The following is a 17,716-nucleotide window of genomic DNA, read 5'->3' as shown; positions in this document are numbered from 1 at the left end:
TGTTGGATAAGTATTGTTAGATACACATCGAATCAACGAGATACGTAGGTTATTCATTCAAATGAAAATGGAGTTGCCATTAGCAGTCATGGTCGTTCCTTGAACCTAAATATAGTTGATGACATGATTAAAAAGTTACTAATATTTCCGCCATTAGAATAATCATGCGCATGTCCAATGGTGAATCATATGCATAAGAGCATGATGATTGGGAAGCCATAAAAGAAACGTCATGAATTCTCGAGTAGAATCCAATGAGCGATTTCGGTGTTTGATAAAAATGCTCTGTTATGTGTCAAGAGATTGCACATATTGTAGAAAATCCGAGCACTTGTAAGGATTTATGAGAATCCTAAGCCTTTCAAGCTTAAAGGAGAAATAAGAGGTTTTTGGAAAGATACTTAGTTGAATAAGAAGTTACTCAAAACTAATCTTTCCTAACTATGCTAGGACTTGTAAGAAGTGCTAGGCTAATCATCTTGACAAATTGTTACAAAACATGTACCTAGTGCATTGTGTGTGGATGAAGTACTTGATCAGTACAAGTTATATCATTCACCACAAATTTGTTCGTTATGTGATAATCGATAAGGAAGTTCTTTCAAGATAAAGAACCGAAACCAAGGTCGAGAACCTTGATGTGTACTTGGTAAGGTTCATGCTATGAGTGATAACATGAATATAAAGGATAATACGATTAAGAAGTTTGAACACATGGACACATGGCATGTTAAACTTCTATTGCAATCAACAAGTGTTTACACACTTTTGATATGCATCACAAGGTTGTAATATGGTATTGACTACCCGAGTGTGATGTCGACATTTGTCGTTTGAGTTATTATTAACTCACCTTATACATTGTTATATCCAAACGGGTTGTAGAGATAATTGAACCCCGTTAAAGTGAACATGGATTAACATTGTATTTGCCCATAATTACTTACATGAGGTGACGTCTCGAAGTGACTAGAGTGTGATGCGATTGATGACAAGTTCAAGTGCCATAGAGTCATATGAGAATGACTAGTCGATCACATAGGCAGACTGTTAGGAACATTTTGTCGGGCCTAATGACCGCTTATAGAGTTCTGGCAAATTTATATAGCCTGGTCGTGGCGAGAGCTACTATTGTATTCAAATGAGTCGATTTTTTTGACTAAAGACTATTCGCCTAAGATGGCACAGTTTCAGATTAACTTTGATTTGTGTTACTACGACCTTCGTAAATGGGGTCAAATGGGCATATTTTGGGTTATGATGGATGTGGCTAGTCGAAGGGAATGAGTGCGATAGGAATTGTCCACCCCTAGTCAGGGTTATAACAATATCTCAGGGCCACTCGAGGAGTAATGAACTGGAAATGCGTGGCCACGATCGGAATGTATCCATGGTGGATAAATCCGGTCAATCAATTATTCTCCAGATCGAGGAAACCACTCTCGATATGATCACTTGCAAGTACGACCTGAAAGACACCTTGCATTGAGTGGGAGATAGTAATAGGACAAGAGAATTGGTGACACACACTTGTCGAGGACAAGTGGGAGATTGTTGGAATATGTGTCCTCCGACAATAATGCGATCACGACTGTTGATCATGATGATCACATGTGTAAGTCTCACTATAAAGAATACAATTGGGAAGTATTTTTTACTGTCAACTGATCAACATATATCGGTAATGATTGGCTGACTAGAGTTTGACATTACTGTCGTGCGACGGTGGTGATCAGTTGATCCCCTAGGTCATACCTATAGGGCAACACTCTTAATTGATCATTTAATTAATCGTATAACGTTACGAGTTAATTAAATTACTTGAAAATTGACGGACGATTTTGGAAGTAATATTTACCTATTTCATTATAATATGATTAAATGAGATACGGTCTGAGTAATCGAATCGTATCATTGCTCGGATGAAATTATTGTTTAAGGAAACAATTGAATTCGAATGAATAATTCTAAATACAAGTTGTTGTGATTTATAAATTGGTAAAATATTTTGGTACAAGTAATTATGAATTACTAAGTCGATTTTTGTATATGACGTATTTTTATTAATACGTTGATTTTTAATATGTTAAAAATACATAACAAATTTATGTTACATATGACATGTGACATAAGACAAGTTTGACAAAAATAAAATGGGTTCCATTTTATGAAGGTGCCGAAATTAGGAAGGGGATTAGGCTAAATATTGTGTTTATAATATTAGTGGTAAACATAATGATTACTTGCCTTACTAGCCATGCAACCCTAGTTTACATTGTGAAGATAAACAAGTGCATGCATTGGCTCCCTCCACCCACTTACTCCACCCGGTTTTTAGAAAGGAAAACCACTTTGGTTTTTCCTCTCATTTTTACCTAAATACACAATAATGTTATTGTTGTTTATTCACTCATTCATTCATCTAAAATTTGAGTTTTAGAGAGATAAAAAGCTTTCTTCTTCCTCTCCCATAAAACCGAAAATATTAAGTGTCTTATAATATTTTTGGGTCAATTTTTACAAGATTAATATTGTACTAGTATTTATAATATTAATTTTAATTAAGTGTGTGCCTTGGGTATAAATCCTTGGGAGAGATCCTACACTTGGGTCTTTGTTCATCCAAAAGGAAAGCTCAAGAACAAGAGAGAAAGGTGATCTCTCTTGTGCCCATTTGAACCGAAAATCCAATGTAAGAACAATGTTTCTTCTTTATTTTGTTTAAGTGTTTGCATGCATAACATCATTTGTTAATTTTATGACAAATTAAATTAAAACATATATAAATATGTTAAGTATATAGATCTACTTTTCCTTCAATTGATACCATCAATTTGATGTTTGAAAAAGCTATGGCTAGACTTGAAGAAGCCTCAAAATCACCAAAGCATCATGTTAATGCCATGACGTCATCTTCATCAATCCCAAGTGGGATATGTGAGAATTGTGGAACTTTGGGACATGACCAAAGTGAATGTAGGGGAACAAATGAACAAGTGAATGCTTTCCAAGCATACAAGAGTGGCACCCCTTATTCAAACTATTACAATGAAAACACCAAATGCCATCCAAATCTCTCATACAAAAGCCAAAATGTTCAAAACCCTCAACCAACATACACCCCACCTCCCATGAGAAACCAAAATCAAAGACCCTTTTACAACCAAAACCAAGGTTACCAAAATCAAACTCCATACAATCAACAAACCAAGGTTTTGATGTTCAAAAAGCGGTCCTCCAAATGCAAAAGAATCAACAAGAGTTTTTCACTCAAATGCAAAAAGACAGTCAAGCAAAGGAAATCACCATCAACAACATCCTAGCTCACACCAAAATGTTGGAAACCCAATTGACTCAACTAGCATCTTCAAGCTCACAAAGACAAAAGGGGAAATTACCACCTCAAAGTAATCCCCCAAGACATGAAACGGATAGTGCCATTCACTTGAGGAATGGTACAAGTGATGTGACCATAATTAGAGCACATTTAGTCCCCGAATTAGCCTTGTTCCCATGCTTTTTAGTGCATATTTGGGTCATTTATTGTCTTTAGTCCTTTGTTTTGCATATTCTTTGAGGTTTTGATCCCTTGGTAGGAAAGGAGTGCAAACCTTGCATTTTCATGGCAAAATGAGGCTAAATTGATTGAATTCGATGACCAAGCATCAAGGAGAGACAAGATTAGAAGGCCTTGGTACATACTATAGTAGATGGGCAATGATGAGAAAAGATCCTTGCATCCCCGAGGAAATCCCCAAGGATTTTATGAAGAAAAAGGAAGAAAAGAAGAAGAAACAAGACTGCCCAGCAATCCGTGCGTCTTCCCCAGAAGACGCCCGTCTCCACCACCACAATCCGTGCGTCTTCTCCCCAAGACGTCTGGGCAAAAAACCCAGAAGACGCCCGTCTTCACTCCAAGACGCCCGGGCAGACACCAACAAATCCGCCCGTCCCGTGCTAAAGACGCCCGGATTCTCAGGCAGACCCATTTCGTCTTCTTCAAGCTTCAAGGAAGGATGCACATCTTTTTCTAGAGACCGGAGTCTCCCTAGAGACCGGAGTCTTTCTAAAAAGACCGACGTTTCCTTAAGTAGGGACTTAATCGTCATTTAAGCCCTTAGTTAACCCTAAATCATCCACCTAATCCCCACTATAAATACCCCATTAGTCTAATTAGAAGAGCATGTTCTTATTAGCAATCTTTAGTATAGTTAATATCAATCAAATCTCTCTTTAATCTTGTAATCAACAATTAATCAAGTTTTAATACAAGTTTTATTTCCTTAATTTCTCTCTTGTTCATCCTTTATTTTGGGTAATTGAAGATTATTTGGGTTATTATTGGGAGATTGACAACCTCTCAATCTAGCATCAAGTACTTCTTTTATTCTTTGCTTTATTATTGGAATCATTAGTAGGTATAATTCTCTTAATCCCTCTTTAATTATTATTAATCACTTTTATTTATTCATCATGTTTCACTTTGTTGGTATGATTGACAACCTTGCTAGCATGTTCAACATGATAATGAGTGAGTAGTTACTTAGCTAGGGTTAATGGGTAATTAGGGGAAACCAACATGGGGAATGTTTTATGCTTAAATTAATATGCTTTCATAGTTTATTTGCTTGCTTGTTGTGATCTCAACTCATGCACATGTTATGTTTGATGAAATGTGAGCCTACGAATCCTTGCATTTTTTTACCCATCACCTATCTTTTCAATGAGACTTGTAAGACATAAACCAACTCGAGTCTCATTAGACCATGCATGTTGTTGAGTAGGGATGACTAAGTCGACTTGTAGGTGTTGTACAATCTAATTGATTCGGCTCCGGGGCCTTAACTTTCCTAGGATTGTAAGATATAAACCAACTCGATCCATCACAACAATAATTGCTTGCTTATAACTTGAGAATATGTTTGTATGATCAATTCCCATGAATCCCCTATGACCTCATGACACCCTAGTGCCTTTTATCAATTGTTTACATCCCTTTTAATTCATCTTGCTTGTTTACTTTCATTGCTATTTAGTTTAGTGATCTTCTACATCAAACCTCAATTGTGACACCCCTAAGACACCAATAGTTGCAATAGAAATCTCATCTCAATTCCCGTCCCTTGGGATCCGACCTTTACTTGCCTCTTTACTAATTGTAGAGTTGTTTGTGAAGTTATAAATTGTGTTTTGGTCTAGGTGCTCCTAACGACAAGTAACCGAAAGATTTAGTAAATCCCGACCAAAAATAGCGCCGTTGTCGGGGACGGTGTTAGCTTGATTTAGATTTTCTTATATTATTATTAGTTGTGTCTTTCTTTGCCTTGAGGAAGTAAAACTCCTCAAGGTTTGTTCTAATTGTTTTTGAGTTGTTTGATATTTTGCATGTCTAGAAGGTCACAAGGTGACTTGTTACCCTTTGATCGTGAAATTGAAAGAACTTTAACAACCAATAGAAGACTTGCTAGGAGAACTTTGAGAGGTATTGGTGAGGTTGTAGATATTCAACCAAATACTATTGAGTTCATCAACTCTTTTGCAAGAGAAGGTGAGGAGAACCCAACACAAAATCTAACACAAAATCAACCCACAATGCCTAAGTTTTCATCACATTCCGTTCTCACCGAGGAGAACCTACCCAATGGTACTCCCACACCACAACATCTAACCGGAAATTTTATTGCCAAATCCGCATTTATCCAATTAGTCGAAAGAAGCCAATTTCGGGGGATGCCTAGTGAAGACCCTCATTCTCATATGGAGACTTTTTGCGACTATTGTGATGCGATTTCTCAAACCGGTGTAACTCAAGACCAAATTCGATTGGTCTTATTTCCTTTTTCTCTAATTGGCACCGCGAAAGAATGGTTGAAAGGCCTTGATAAGGCTACTCTCGGAATTGATTCTTGGAAAAGTTGGCTCTAGCTTTCTACAAAAAGTTCTATCCACCGGAAAAGACTAACATGCTAAGAGCTCAAACCACGGGCTTTAAGCAAAGGGATTAAGAATCTTTGTATGAAGCTTGGGAGCGGTTTAAGGGAATTTGTCGCTCATGTCCTCACCATGGACTTAGCGAGTGGTTCTTGGTACAACAATTTTGGAACGGTATTTATGAAGATTCAAGGAACATTCTCAACAAGGGATCAAATGGAATGTTCACCGAAGTTGATGACAATCAAACTTGGAACAAAATTGAGAAATGGCGGTCCATAACTCACAATATAGTAGACCTCGCAAGGCTACTAGAGGAGGAAAGCATGAAGTGGACTCCATTACTCAATTGGGTGCTCAACTTAGTGCTCACATTGATACCATCAATTTGAAGTTTGAAAAAGCTATGGCTAGACTTGAAGAAGCCTCAAAATCACCAAAGCATCATGTTAATGCCATGACGGCATCTTCATCAATCCCAAGTGGGATATGTGAGAATTGTGGAACTTTGGGACATGACCAAAGTGAATGTAGGGGAACAAATGAACAAGTGAATGCTTTCCAAGCATACAAGAGTGGTACCCCTTATTCAAACTATTACAATGAAAACACCAAATTCCATCCAAATCTCTCATACAAAAGCCAAAATGTTCAAAACCCTCAAACAACATACACCCCACCTCCCATAAGAAACCAAAATCAAAGACCCTTTTACAACCAAAACAAAGGTTACCAAAATCAATCTCCATACAATCAACAAAATGATCAAGGTTTTGATGTTCAAAAAGCGGTCCTCCAAATGCAAAAGAATCAACAAGAGTTTTTCACTCAAATGCAAAAAGATAGTCAAGCAAAGGAAACCACCATCAACAACATCCTAGCTCACACCAAAATGTTGGAAACCCAATTGACCCAACTAGCATCTTCAAGCTCACAAAGACAAAAGGGGCAATTACCACCTCAAAGTAATCCCCCAAGACATGAAACGGTTAGTGCCATTCACTTGAGGAGTGGTACAAGGTATGAATCACCGAAGAAGCAAGTTGAGGATGAAGTTGTGGAAGCTAGTGATAAAGAAGAAATTGTGCAAAACTCCAAGGATGGAGAACCATCAAAAGAAGAAATTTCAAAGAAAACTGAAGACAAGGTCAAGGAGAAGGAGCCCATTGTGATTAGACTTCCTTTTCCAAGTCGTCAAGCCAAGCCCAAATTTGATGACCAACTTGGAAAATTAATGGAAATTGTGAAGAATTTGGAAGTCTCAATTCCTTTCACGGAATTAATCAATCACGTGCCGGCCTATGCAAAATACATGAAAGACATCCTCACAAAGAAGAAGTCGATCCGGAATCTTGAGACTATCGTCTTCACTAAGGTGAGTAGCGCAATACTTCAAGGGAGTTCACCTCCAAAACTCAAAGATCCGGGAAGCTTCTCAATACCGTGTACCATTGGCGACACCACGATCAATAAAGCCTTATGTGGTCTAGGGGCTAGTATGAGTGTTATGCCGTACTCGGTGAGTAAAAGGTTGGGGATGGGAGAGCTTAAATGCACCAATATCACACTCCAAATGGCCGATAGATCGACGAAGACACCATTAGGGATATGGGAAAATGTTCCCGTAAGAATTGGGAAATTTTTCATCCCGGTGGACTTTGTCATTGTTGACATGGAAGAAGACTCCAACATTCTAATTATTCTAGGAAGACCTTTCTTACACACCGCGGGTGCGGTGATTGATGTGAAGCATGGAGAGCTCACTCTAGAAGTGGGAGATGAGAGCATAACTTTCAATCTTGACAAGACCATGAGAGCTCCCCGTTTGCATGAACCATGCTTTATGGTTGATCATTATAGCCGGAAGGATGATAGGAAGAAGTCGGAATTTCAATGGAAGAAGAAAATTGAAGATGCTCCATTCAAAGAGCAAGTGAATTGTAGCAAAGAGAGCTTGAAAACCTCACCAAAGTCAAGAAATGAAGAGGATGGCCTCATTGGCCAAGACAAGAAAATGGGAGAGTTGTCTCCATCAAATCAAGAGATCTTTAGTGATCAAGTAGATGAAGTTTGTGGTCTATGGGACGATGAGTTTGAAGGGATTTTCAATCCCTATATTGGTAATGATATCGATCAAGACAGACAACAAGGGCAAAGGTCTATTGAAGATCTTTATCATGATAATGAACAAGCTTTTGATTACTTCTTCAAGGTGTTGAGCAACATAAACAACACCTTGGACATGCCCCCATGACATCTCACTAAGGATGAGAGTTTGGTGGAGTCCTCCCTAAACCACCATTTGTAAATATTTCTAACTCCCTAACTCGCATTTTAATTCTTACATTGCATTTTTTTGTCATTTTTGGGTTTTTATGCTTCGATCAAGATAATTATCATTTTTGAGAGAAGTGAGGGAGGGACTAATGATTCAATTGATGTGTAGTGCTTTAGCTTAGTGTGGGGATAGAAATTGTCTAGGCTATTCATGCCTTAGTAGTGCCCCCACAATGAAGAACACGAGATTTGAAGAATGGAAAATGACAAGGGATATGCAAGTACACAGATGGAACTGAATCCAGGTAAAAGGGGCAGAACCCGAGCGTTTTCTAGGGAATTTGCCCGTCTTCAGGCAATCCGGGCATATTTGTAAGAATCCGCCCATCCATCTGAGCTGAAATTTTGAAATTTTGTGACTGTTGATAAATTCGAGCGTCCTGCAAGAGAAGACGCCCGTCTTCAGAAAGACGCTCGTCCTGAAAGGAAAGACGCCCGTCTTCTTGGCTGGGAAAAACAAGAAAACTCACTGGAAGAGAATCTGCCCGTCTTCAGCAGAAGACGCCCGTCCCGCAATTGAACAATCCAAGCGTCTTTGCTGAAAGACGCCCGTCTTTAGGCGAGAACTCTGAAGCCAAAACAGGCAGAATCCGAGCGTCCCGAAGGAAAGACACCCGTGTTCCCGTGCAATTCAAAAAATTTCGGGTCTTTTATAAACCCCATCCCCCATTCATTTGTTCATTCCTTCATTCAAAACACTACCCATAAACCCCAAAACTCAAAACCCTCATCCTCTCCATCACAAAAACAAGATTTCCTCAACCACATTCATCAAAATCAAATCAAAACATCCTTCTAACAACAATAAATCACTCCTCTTTCAACAAAAATCAAACCAAGCACCAAAATCTTCAACCTTTGAGTTGATTTTTGAAATTATAAAGGGAAAGCCTTTCACCTTAAAATCGATTTGGGTATACTTGGAAATTGAAGATTTTCACTCTTTTCTTGGTTCAATCATCAATGGCAAGGACAAAAGGAGCAACAAAGGCACTTAAGGCAAAGGCACTCTCAACAAGACAAAAGAGTCTTCAAGCAAAAAAAGCCTCATTGGCTGTGGTGGTAGCTAGCTCAAACTTGGAAGTGCAACAACAACAACCTTCCTTGGAAGCAAAAACATCAACAACTCCGGAAATTGCTCAACTTTCGAACTATCCGGAGGTCATTTTCATCTCTAACTCCCATAGGGAGACATTTACCAAGTATGCTAGAAAATCCTTTCTATCCACCAAGTTTATTTGTGAAGATGCCTTAGATAAGTTGGGTGTCCTTGAGCAAACCAAAGCCTTCTTTGAAGCCATGGGGTTTTGGAAAATTGTTTGCAACAAAAGAATTGACATACCCCTCCCTTACCTTAGAATTCTTGAGTTCTTTGAAAGTTACAAAGGTAGACACTAGAGAAAACATCGAGTTCCGCCTTGCTAATGCTAGTAGGCGCATCACCTTTGAGGAATTGGGTATAGCATTGGGTCTTAGTGATTCACATAGTTATTTCAAGAATCCCGAAAAGTATGACCCCGCTCCTTTTTGGGAGGCGATTTCCGGAAGGAAATTTGAGAACTATCATGCTATTCGTGCTCTATTAGTCCACCATCCGGGCATTAGAGTGTGGCTAAGGTCATTGGGAATACCATCATTGCAAGAAAAGACACCAACCACTTTACCAAGCTTGATTGTGTTCTTCTTGAGTCGACCTTAAATATTGGAAAGGAATTCACCAAGCCTTTCAATTCTCTAAGGCTTTTGGTGGATAGATGGCTAAATGTTGATTGTGGTAAGCAAGGCACCACCATTATTGTAAATGGAGGTCTAGTCACTCTTTTGGCTAAGTACTTTGATCCGAACTTCAACAAGGATAGCAAGTATGTAGCGAAAAAGGGGGGTCATCTCATTTATATGGATGCTACGATTAACAAGTACAAGTGGGTTACCCATAACCCTCTTGACACCAAGTATGGCTGGCTCACCAATGAGGCTAGATCTTTTACTTTGCCTTCTAAGATTTGTCGTTTGAGTGTCCATCGGACCAACTACCTCCTTCCTCTTTCAAAAGAAGCCGAATACATTATCCGACAACAAAGGGATGAAGTTGAAATGCCCTCCTCTTGCATTGTCACACCACCCTATCCTTTTAAGTACCAAGAGTTCAAACCCGAGGGTGTTGAAGCAAGCAAAGATTATATGACTCTAGTTATGCAAGAGATGCACAAGCAAGCTTTTAAGGATCGGGAAGATGCTTACTTAGCCCAATATCCACCCCTCCTTCATTTAGCTAGGCAAGGACTACTTGATCCTTCATGTCCTTTGCCTAGTTGGGCGGATAGGGAAGTCTTCTTTCCGAGTGCATCTAGGAGTGAGGTTCTGGGTGACGATGAGGTTGTCGGTGATGAGGTTGTTGATAGCATTGCTGAAGAGGCTAGTGAAGAAGAAGAAGAAGAAGAGGATGATGAAGGAAGCAAGCAAGAAAGTGAAGTGGGAAGTGGTGATGAGTCCACTTCTATTGAGGAAGATGATGATAATGATGATATGGTGGAAGACTAGCAAGCTTTGGAGGCTCCTACCCTCTTGAGGTTTGCTTACTTCTTTCTTTGTTTTATTTACTTTATCTTGATCATGGTTGGAGTAGTCCTAGCAACATAAAAGACTAACACCTCGGCCTCATTGAGGTGTTCTTATTTCATTGTTCCCACTTTTGAAAATCCAAAATGACAAATTTAGTTTCATGCATTGCATCTTGTGTGCATGAACTACCCCAACTTTAGGACATTAGAAATAATGTCTAACTCGATTTGGGGAAGTACATGCATACGCAACGGGAGGTAATCTAAATTACGCTCTCCGTCATAAACAAAAAAAACCATGCATCATGTAGTGTAGATTAGTGTAGCTTGCATTTATAGTAGAATTCATGCATCATTCTTACATGATTTCCCATCATTTTGGCCATTGAGGACAATGCCCATATTAGTGTGGGGATGGGGAATTCTAACTTAACTTTTATTCAAAAATCCAAAAAATTTGAAAAATTTGAAAAACCATAAAAATTTGAAAAAGATTGAAAAACCAAAAACAAGTTCATTTCCCTTGTAGTGTAGTCATGTATATATTGTTGTACATATTGTGTTTGTTTTATCCTTGTTCACATTGATCGACTACGCCACATCCGAGACATGAGGATATTGAAGACCGCATGGTATGATCTTTCCAATATCCTTTTTCCTCTTTATGTTAATGACTATGTGGCTTTATTTTGATTGATGCGGTATAACAATGTGAACTTAGGACTTGCATTTAGTTTATATGGCATATTAGTTGGTAGAATCATTTGCATTAGGATGTTTATATGCTAGTTGCATCATGGCATGTAGTTTGCATGTTAGAAAAATTTTGCGAAACCGTCTACTTGGGAAGCTTGACAAGTGTATATAGGCCCTAGTAGATGCTTTGTCTTATTAAGACTTTGCTTGTTAGAATACTTGTAAAACACCCTAGAATGTGTCATGCTAGTATCCTTTGACCCATGGATTAAGGCCTAGTCAAGAGTACCTTGTGGTGTGATAACTCCTTGGCTACCGTTTCTTCCAAGGTGACCCTTGAAACCATGCATCCATCCATCATCCATGTTCTACCACATTTTTGTCATCAAAGGGAATGGGCACAAAAAGAAATCAATTTGAGTTCAATGAAATGAAAAGTGAAAGAAAGTTTGCAAAATGCATCAAATGAAAAGAGGAGCAACAATAGAACTCCTAAAGCTTCAAATATAAGCAACCCTCACTACATATGGGGTGACTTTGAAAATGTTCAAAAAAGAAATGGCAAAGAAAGTGTTCTCAAATGTCAAATGCCACAAGAAATTGGGGGGAAAAACAAAAACAAAAGCAAACTCCCAGAGTGAAACTCAAATATCTATTGATCCCTTTATCCATCGTATCCATTTTTGTGCATGGTAGAGAGGGGACGGCCCTTTTTCTTGTCTAGGCAAGAGGGGGAATTCCGCGATCCTCCAGTGTTTCTAACACCATAGGGAGTCTACTCTTGACAAAAGCATTTAACGATTGAGGACAAAGGTACCCTAGCTTGACACAATTTGGAGGTGATTTATTGGTATCCTTCAAGGCTTAGTAGTTTGAAGAAATTGCACCTATGAAGGAGTGTGTACCCTTGAATTGCTTCCCTTGTAGATAATTTCCGCCACTTAGATGAGGAAAGTGGCTATTCTTTTGTTGATGCATCCATTATTTGATTTTGTGTGCTTAATGTTTGGATGTGTCGCCATTTTGGCAAGACCCACCTTGCCTTGCAAGAAGGTATCCTACCTCATGGTTGTCTTGTTATGAGTTGAAGGGGCGGAGTGAGACCCGCTAATTGTGTCACATCGGCTATGTTATTATGTTAGTTTAAATAATGGTCCTAGTCTTTGTCACCTCTTTACTCGGGACGAGCAAAGGTTCGGTTTGGGGATATTTGATGTGACCATAATTAGAGCATATTTAGTCCCCGAATTAGCCTTGTTCCCATGCTTTTTAGTGCATATTTGGATCATTTATAGTCTTTAGTCCTTTGTTTTGCATATTCTTTGAGGTTTTGATCCCTTGGTAGGAAAGGAGTGCAAACCTTGCATTTTCATGGCAAAATGAGGCTAAATTGATTGAATTTAATGACCAAGCATCAAGGAGAGACAAGATTAGAAGGCCTTTGTACATACTATAGTAGATGGGCAATGATGAGAAAAGATCCTTGTATCCCCGAGGAAATCCCCAAGGATTTTATGAAGAAAAAGGAAGAAAAGAAGAAGAAACAAGACTGCCCAGCAATCCGTGCGTCTTCCCCTGAAGACGCCCGTCTCCACCACCACAATCCGTGCGTCTTCTCCCCAAGACACCCCGGCAAAAGACCCAGAAGACGCCCGTCTTCACTCCAAGACGCCCGGGCAGAGACCACCAAATCCGCCCGTCCCGTGCTAAAGACGCCCGGATTCTCAGGCCGACCCATTTCGTCTTCTTCAAGCTTCAAGGAAGGATGCACATCTTTTTCTAGAGACCGGAGTCTTTCCATAAAGACCGGCGTTTCCTTAAGTAGGGACTTAATCGTCATTTAAGCCCTTAGTTAACCCTTATTCATCCACCTAATCCCCACTATAAATACCACATTAGTCTAATTAGAAGAGCATGTTCTTCTTACCAATCTTTAGTATAGTTAATATCAATCAAATCTCTCTTTAATCTTATAATCAACAATTAATCAAGTTTTAATACAAGTTTTATTTCCTTAATTTCTCTCTTGTTCATCCTTTATTTTGGGTAATTGAAGATTATTTGGGTTATTATTGGGAGATTGACAACCTCTCAATCAAGCATCAAGTACTTCTTTTATTCTTTGCTTTTTTATTGGAATCATTAGTAGGTATAGTTCTCTTAATCCCTCTTTAATTATTGTTAATCACTTTCATTTATTCATCATGTTTCACTTTGTTGGTATGATTGACAACCTTGCTAGCATGTTCAACATGATAATGAGTGAGTAGTTACTTAGCTAGGGTTAATGGGTAATTAGGGGAAACCAACATGGGGAATGTTTCATGCTTAAATTAATATGCTTTCATAGTTTATTTGCTTGCTTGTTGTGATCTCAACTCATGCACATGTTATGTTTGATGAAATGTGAGCCTATGAATCCTTGCATTTTTTTACCCATCACCTATCTTTTCAATGAGACTTGTAAGACATAAACCAACTCGAGTCTCATTAGACCATGAATGTTGTTGAGTAGGGAAGACTAAGTCGACTTGTAGGTGTTGTACAATCTAATCGATTCGGCTCCGGGACCCAAACTTTCTTAGGATTATAAGATATAAACCAACTCGATCCATCACAACAATAATTGCTTGCTTATAACTTGAGAATATGTTTGTATGATCAATTCCCATGAATCCCCTATGACCCCATGACACCCTAGTGCCTTTTATCAATTGTTTACATCCCTTTTAATTCATCTTGGTTGTTTACTTTCATTGCTATTTAGTTTAGTGATCTTCTACAGCAAACCTCAATTGTGACACCCCTAAGACACCACTAGTTGCAATAGAAATCTCATCTCAATTCCCGTCCCTTGGGATCCGACCTTTACTTGCCTCTTTACTAATTGTAGAGTTGTTTGTGAAGTTATAAATTGTGTTTTGGTCTAGTTGCTCCTAACGACAAGTAACCGAAAGATTTAGTAAATCCCGACCACCAAGGTATGAAGCACCGAAGAAGCAAGTTGAGGATGAAGTTATGGAAGCTAGTGACAAAGAAGAAATTGTGCAAAACTACAAGGATGGAGAACCATCAAAAGAACAAAATTTCAAAGAAAAATGAAGACAAGGTCAAGGAAAAGGAGCCCATTGTGATTAGACTTCCTTTTCCAAGTCGTCAAGCCAAGCCCAAATTTGATGATTAACTTAGAATTAATCAATCACGTGCCGGCCTATGCAAAATACATGAAAGACATCCTCACAAAGAAGAAGTCGATCCGGAAGCTTGAGATTATCGCCTTCACTAAGGTGAGTAGTGCAATACTTCAAGGGAGTTCACCTCCAAAACTCAAAGATCGGGGAAGCATCTCAATACCGTGTACCATTGGCGACACCACGATCAACAAAGCCTTATCTAATCTAGGGGCTAGTGTGAGTGTTATTACGTACTCGGTGAGTAAAAGGTTAGGGATGGGCGAGCTTAAATGCATCAATATCACACTCCAAATGGCCGATAGATCGACGAAGACACCATTAGGGATATGGGAAGATGTTCCTGTAAGAGTTGGGAAATTTTTCATCCCGGTTGACTTTGTCATTGTTGACATGGAAGAAGACTCCAACATTCCAATCATTCTAGGAAGACGTTTCTTACACACCGTGGGTGCGGTGATTGATGTGAAGCATGGAGAGCTCACTCTAGAAGTGGGAGATAAGAGCATAACTTTCAATCTTGACAAGACCATGAGAGCTCCCCGTTTGCATGAACCATGTTTTATGGTTGATCATTATAGCCGGAAGGATGATAGGAAGAAGTCGGAATTCCAATGGAAGAAGAAAATTGATGATGCTCCATTCAAAGAGCAAGTGAATTGTAACAAAGAGAGCTTGAAAAGCTCACCAAAGTCAAGCAATGAAGAGGATGGCCTCATTGGCCAAGATAAGAAAGTGGGAGAGTTGTCTCTATCAACTCAAGAGATCTTTAGTGATCAAGTAGATGAAGTTTGTGGTCTTTGGGACGATGAGTTTGAAGGGATTTTCAATCCCCATATTGGTAATGCTATCGATAAAGACCGACATGAAGGACAACAAGGGCAAAGGTCTATTGAAGATCTTTATCATGATAATGAACAATCTTTTGACTACTTCTTCAAGGTGTTGAGCAACATCAACAACACCTTGGACATGCCCCCATGACATCTCACTAAGGATGAGAGTTTGGTGGAGTCCTCCCTAAACCACCATTTGTAAATATTTCTAACTCCCTAACTCGCATTTTAATTCCTATATTGCATTTTTGTCATTTTTGGATTTTTATGCTTTGATCAAGATAATTATCATTTTTGAGAGAAGTGAGGGAGGGACTAATGATTTAATTGATGTGTAGTGCTTTAGCTTAGTGTGGGGATAGCAATTGCCTAGGCTATTCATGCCTTAGTAATGCCCCTACAATGAAGAACACGAGATTTGAAGAATGAAAAATGACACGGGATATGCAAGTGCACGGATGTAACTGAATCCGGCTAAAACAGGGAGAATCCGAGCGTCTTCAAGGGAATCCGCTCATCTTCAGGAAAGACGCCCGTCTTTGCCAGAATCTGCCCGTCCATTTTAACTGAGAATTTGAAATTTTGGGACTGTCGAAGAATCCGAGCGTCCTGGTAGAGAAGACGCTCGTCTTCAGAAATCCGCCCGTCTTTTTGCCTGTGAAAAACAACAAAGCTTGCTGTCTAAGAATCCGCCCATCTTCAGAGGAAGATGCTCGTCCTGCAATCAAAGAATCCGAGCGTCTTTGCTGAAAGACGCCCGTCTTTAGGCTTGAATCTTGAACCAAAAAAAGGCAGAATCCGAGCGTCCCGAAGGAAAGACGCCCGTCCTCCCCTGCAGTTCAAAAATTTTCGGGTATTTCAAATACCCCCTCCCACATTCATTTCTTCATTCATTCATTCAAAACACTACCCATATATCAGAAAACTCAAAACCCTCATCCTCTCCATCACCAAAACAAGATTTCCTCAACCAAATTCAACAAAATCAAATCCAAACTTCCTTTTAACAACAATTAATCACTCCTCTTCCAACAAAAATCAAACCAAACACCAAAATCTTCAACCTTTGAGTCAATTTTTGAATTATAAAGGCAAAGCCTTTCATCTTAAAATCGATTTGGGAAATTGAAGATTTTCACTCTTTTCTTGGTATTTTCATCAATGGCAAGAACAAAAGGATCAACAAAGGCACCTAAGGCAAAGGCACTCTCAACAAGACAACAATGTCTTCAAGCAAAGAAAGCCTCATTGGCTATGGTGGTAGCTAGTGCAAACATGGAAGTTCAACAACAACAAATTCCTCCCTTGGAAGCAACAACTCCGGAAATTGCTCAATTATCAAACTATTCGGAGGTAATTTTCATTTCTAACTCCCATAGGGATACATTTGCCAAGTATGCTAGAAAATCCTTTCTACCCACCAAATTCATATGTGAAGATGCCTTGAACAAATTGGGTGTCCTTGAACAAACAAAATCCTTCTTTGAAGCCATGGGGTTGGGAAAATTGTTTGCTACAAGAGAATTGACATACCCCTCCCTTACCTTAGAATTCTTGAGTTCTTTGAAAGTTACTAAGGTAGAGACTAGAGAAAACATTGAGTTCCGCCTTGCTAATGTGAGTAGGCGCATCACCTTTGATGAATTGGGTAAAGCATTAGGTCTTAGTGATTCACCTAGTTATTACAAGAATCCCGAAAAGTATGACCCCGCTCCTCTTTGGGAGGCGATTTCCGGGAGAAAATTTGAGAACTATCATGCTAGTCGCGCTCTATTAGTCCACCATCTGGGCATTAGAGTGTGGCACAAGGTCATCGGAATAACTATCATTGCAAGAAAAGACACTAACCACTTTACCAAGCTCGATTGTGTTCTACTTGAGTCGGCCTTAAATATTGGAAGGGAATTCACCAAGCCTTACAATTCTCTAAGGCTTTTGGTGGAAAGATGGCTTAATGTTGATTGTGGAAAGCAAGGCCCCACTTTTATTGTAAATGGAGGTCTAGTCACTCTTTTGGCTAAGTACTTTGATCCGAATTTCAACAAGGATAGCAAGTATGTGGCGAAAAAGGGGGGTCATCTCATTGACATGGATGCCATGATTAACAAGTACAAGTGGGTCACTCATAACCCTCTTGACACCAAATATGGGTGGCTCACCAATG

The 17,716-nt window shown here is 39.2% G+C and overlaps 1 non-coding gene across 1 annotated transcript; it reads right to left on the bottom strand.

The window, feature by feature from the left end:
* Positions 1–5,963: 5,963 nt before the first annotated feature.
* Positions 5,964–6,070, bottom strand: LOC141624766 (small nucleolar RNA R71). Its single transcript, XR_012534571.1, has one exon. It is a non-coding gene; the product is annotated as a small nucleolar RNA R71 (small nucleolar RNA).
* Between the last annotated feature and the right edge of the window lie 11,646 nt (positions 6,071–17,716).

This window comes from Silene latifolia, chromosome X, assembly GCF_048544455.1.
Source record: "Silene latifolia isolate original U9 population chromosome X, ASM4854445v1, whole genome shotgun sequence".
In the NCBI taxonomy this organism is placed as follows: Eukaryota; Viridiplantae; Streptophyta; class Magnoliopsida; order Caryophyllales; family Caryophyllaceae; genus Silene; species Silene latifolia.
Note: the sequence above shows the minus strand (reverse complement) of the source record. Positions and strands in the feature narration are given on the sequence as shown.